The sequence below is a fragment of the Oratosquilla oratoria genome, chromosome 5, assembly GCF_046742065.1.
Source record: "Oratosquilla oratoria isolate Oo_2021 chromosome 5, ASM4674206v1, whole genome shotgun sequence".
Classification (NCBI taxonomy): domain Eukaryota; kingdom Metazoa; phylum Arthropoda; class Malacostraca; order Stomatopoda; family Squillidae; genus Oratosquilla; species Oratosquilla oratoria.
Window position 1 is genome coordinate 52,799,590 of NC_134781.1, and position 5,000 is coordinate 52,804,589.

At 39.0% G+C, this 5,000-nt stretch overlaps 1 protein-coding gene across 6 annotated transcripts in view; it reads right to left on the reverse strand.

The window, feature by feature from the left end:
- Positions 1 to 5,000, reverse strand: part of LOC143025502 (carbohydrate sulfotransferase 5-like) — a 21,356-nt gene that overhangs the window by 3,448 nt on the left and 12,908 nt on the right. The window lies entirely within an intron of this gene.

The window sequence follows — 5,000 nt, forward strand, 5'->3', positions numbered from 1 at the left end:
TTTCATCATCTTTACAACTGCCTTCACCTCATCCTTCCTTATTTCTCCTCCATTCTCCTCACTCATCACTCTCATTTTCTTCGTATTTCCCACTGCAGCTATCTTTCCTTCCCTATCCTCCTTCACATTCAGCAACTCCCTAAAATATTCTGCCCATCTTCCCCTCACTGCCATCTCTTCCATTATCAACTCTCCATCTGTACCTTTTACCTTTTCTTCCCTACTTGATTCGCCTCCTCTTCCTCTCTTAATTTCTTTCCAAAACATCTTTTTATTACTTTCAAAATTTTCTGTCATACTCCTACCCCATTTCACATCTGCTCTCCTCTTTGCCTCCTTTAACTTTTGCTTTACTTCTCTTTTCTTTTCTTTGTACGTCTCATATGACTCCCCTGTCCTCTTTTGTAACCAATCTGTGAATGCTCGCTTCTTCTCTTCTACAACCTTCTTTGTTTCCTCATCCCACCATTCACTACCCTTTCTTCTATTTCCCCCTGTCCTTCTTGTTCCACACACACCATCCTTGCACACTTTAAGACTCCCTCCTTGAAACATCCCCATTCCTCCTCCACACCCATCTCTGCTCTATCCTTTACTCCCTCCCACTCCTCCTTCAGCTTCTTTTCGTACTCCTTCTCCTTTTCCTTTTTCATTCAAGGAGTTCACTCTAAGAACCTCCCTACCTTTTGTCCCTTTCCTCCTTCTCCATCTATCCTCCACTCTCAACTTACCTTCCACCAAAAAATGATCTGATATTCCCCCACCCTCTCCCCTTAGCACATGTACATCCTTAACTCTTCCTATCATAATCCTATTTACCACTACATAATCCATTAGCGCTCTATCTACCACCCTTCCCTCCACCACCCTCTCCCATGTGTACTTATGCTTGACTTTCTTCCGAAACACTGTATTTGCTATCATCAACTCTCTTTCTAGACACATTTCCACCATCAACTCTCCACTACGATTCTTTCCTGGAACTCCACACTTCCCAACCACTCCATCGATTGGATCATTTCCCACTCTAGCATTAAGGTCTCCCAGTACTATTACATTGACATTTCTTCCTAAACCCTCTATGCACTCATTTAAATCTATCCAAAAGGCCTCCCTTTCTTCCACGCTCTTTTCACTGCCCGGCCCATATGCACTTACAAAGACCCACATCTCCTTTCCCAGTTTCACCTTCATCCACATTATCCTTGAGGAAACCTCCTTCCACTCCACTACCCCTTTACCTATCTCCTCACTTACTAGAATAGCCACCCCTTCCCTCCCTCGCCCTCTCTTCACTCCTGATAACCTCCCACTTACACTCCCAAACATACACTCACCCTTCCCTTTCAACTTAGTTTCACTCAAAGCCAACACATCCAACTTTCTTCTCACAAACATACTACCTATCTCTTCCCTTTTACTCTCATCTGTACCACATCCACGCACATTAAAAGACCCAAACCTTAGGGTGCTGGCCCGAGGCCCGCCAGCACCCCTTATGCCTTTTCTTTTTCTTTTAGGAAATTGCCCCTTGGGGCTACAGGGAGAAGGATGCCTAGTCCCTCTCCCCGTCCCTTTCTTCTCGCCTCTTACGATCCAAGTGGGAAAACTTGGTGGCAGTATTCTTTTCCCCCACCACAGGGAATTCCCCCAATCAGAAAGAGAATACTCAGAGAAATGGTACAGGACAGCAACAAGGGGTTGGGGGACAGCATAACGGAGGGACAGTCATAGTATAAAAGTGTCATCATTTCTCTATGAACAGAATTTCTTCTATCATAGACAAAATGATGTGTGACTCTGGTCCGTAGGGGCGCCCCATATAGACCCTAAAGTATCGACTGCATGCTACTTTGCCACAATAACAAGCAGCCAATACCCCAGACATAATAATAATAATAATAAAAATAACAATAATAATAATAATAATAATAATAATAATAATAATAATAATAATAATAATAATAATAATAATAATAATAATAATAATAATAATAATAATAATAATAATAATAATAATAATAATAATAATAATAATAATAATAATAATAATAATAATAATGATAATAATAATAATAATAATAATAATAATAATAATAATAATAATAATAATAATAATAATAATAATAATAATAATAATAATAATAATAATAATAATTGAGGAAGTCCCCCCTATAAAAGAGATAGAAGTAACAAGGAAAGAAATAATGAATCACTTGAGTAATCTCGATGTCAGAAACTCACATGGACCAGATGAAATGGCAAATTGGATTTTGAGAGAATGGAAGAATGAACTAACAGTCAAAATACATAGTGTAATAGACAGTTCATTGAAAGAAAGAAAAGTTCCAGAAGATTGGAAAAGAGCAAATATAGTACCAATATATAAAGGGGGAAACAAGGAAGACCCTACTAACTATAGACCGGTCTCTCTTACAAGTACGATAGCGAGAATTTGTGAAAGAATTATCAAAATTAGATGAGTAAGGCATTTGGAAAAAAACAACGTACTAAATCCAAGGCAATTTGAATTTAGACAAGGACGATCATGCGTCACAAACCTAATGTGTTTTTATTCAAGGCTAATAGATGTCATGCAAGAAAGAGATGGATGGGCTGGTTGTGCATTTCTAGACCCGAAAAAAGCCGTTGACAAGGTACCACATATGAAATTGCTAAAGAAATTAGAAAGTACAGGAGGAATACAGGGCAAACTGCTGAAGTGGATGGAAGACTTCTTGCATGAAAGAAAAATGAGAGTGGTGATAAGAGACAAACATTCTAATTGAGATGAAGTGATTAGTGGAGTTCTACAAAGAACAGTTCTAGCCCCAATAATGTTTACTATATATATTAATGTTATGGATAAAGGAATTGAAAGGTATATTAGCTTCTTTAGATAGATAGATAGATAGATAGATAGATAGACTTTATTTTGCAATGAATCAATGTACAGGAAGTGCAAATAAAGACAATAACACATAGTTCGAAATAATAAATGTAAATTGCCGAGGATAACACAAAAAGCATGTACGCTTATTTCCAGTGTGGTCCTCTTTGCGGATGATGCAAAATTGTTGAAAAAAGTGAACACTGAAGAAGATTGTGAGTCACTGCAGAGTGATCTTAATAAAGTGTGGGAGTGGAGTAGGAAGTGAAAGATGGAATTTGATATTAAGAAGTGTAGTAAAATGGAATTTGGAAGAAGCAAAAAAAAGAATAGTAGGATCATATAAATTGGGAGAGGAAAAAAATAAGAAAGTAGAAAATGAGAAGGACCTAGGAGTCATTATTGTGAATAATATGTCCCCTGAGAAACATATAAAAAAAAATGGAGAAACTTATAATTTCATAAGAATAATCAAAGTGGCATTTACATACCTGGACGAAGAAATGGTGAAGAAAATACTAGTCACTTTGATAAGACCAAGATTGGACTATGCAGCAACAACGTGGTCACCAAGTACAATATATATATATATATATATATGTATATATATATATATATATATATATATATATATATATATATATATATATATAAAAACTTGATAGAATACAAAGAGCAATTACGAAATTGGCACCAACACTCTCAGAACTATCATATGAAGAGAGACTAGCAAAACTTGAGCTTCAGATATTAGAGCAAAGAAGAGAGAGAGGAGACTTGATAACTATTTATAGAATCATGAAAGGCATAGAAACTAGAAACTATTGATAGAGAGGATCTAATAAAATGGGATGGTAAAGATACAAGAGGACACAGAAAGAAAACCAAGAAATACAGTTATAGAAGAGACCTGAAAAAGAACATATTTCCCCACAGAGTATGAGACGTTTAGGGTGAATGTAAAGTATTGAGCCTCCAGAGAATAATAGCCACTACAATTATTCCAATCTTTTATTTTTCAACATAGTCCCCCTGCAAGTCCACACACTTCCTCCATCGGTGCTGAAGGGCTTTTATCCCCCTGTTGTAGAACTCTGAATCTTGGTCTTGGAGGTAGGTGTCCACAGCGTCCATATCTTCGTCATTTGTGGTGAAGCGCCGTCCAGCCAGATTTTTTTTCATGTTTGGAAACAGATGGAAGTCGGAGAGTGCCAAATCTGGTGAGTAGGGTGGGTGGGGGATGAGTTGGAACCCACAGTCATGGATTGTTGTCATCGCCACTACCGAGGTGTGTGCCGGAGCATTGCCCTGGTGGAACATGACCCCTTTTGTCAGCATTCCTGGCCTTTTCTCCCTGATTTTCTTACGCAGCTCTCTTAGTAGATCAGCGTAGTATTCCCCAGTGATGATGTGACCCTTTGAGAGGTAGTCCACTAGCAAGACACCATGTGCATCACCCCCCCCCCAAAAAAAAAAAAAAAAAAAAAAAAAAAAAAAAAAAAATACGCCATCACCTTCCCTGCTGAGACCGTGACTTTGGCTTTTTTTGGGGTGGGAGAAGAGGCATGCTTCCACTGCTTTGACTGTTCCTTCGTCTCTGGCTGGTAGTGATGGACCTAGGACTCATCCATGGTAACAAATCGTGCCATAAAATCTTCCGGATCTGCTTCAAACAGCTCCAGATTTTCAGCAGACATGGTTCGCCGTGTTCTCTTCTGATCTGGGGTCAAAAGACGAGGCACCCAGCGAGCCGAGACCTTTGACATGCCAAGCTCATTGGTCAGAATGTTGACAGCTCGCTCCTGGGAGATGCCCATCCTCGTTGCTATCTGACGAGATGACAGTTTTCTATCCTCCATCACCATCTCAAGGACGTGATCAATGTTTTCCGGTGTGGTCACTGTCGACGGCCTGCCTGACTTTGGTTCATCTTTGACGCTATCTCTGCCACGCTTGAATTCAGCAACCCAGCGTTTGACAGTGGCATATGAAGGGCTATCCTCCCCTAAGGTTTGGACCATATCCTTATGGATTTCAGATGGAGACATGCCTTTCAGAAGAAGATACTTAATGACTGCCCGATACTCGATTTTCTCAATTTTCAGCAAAT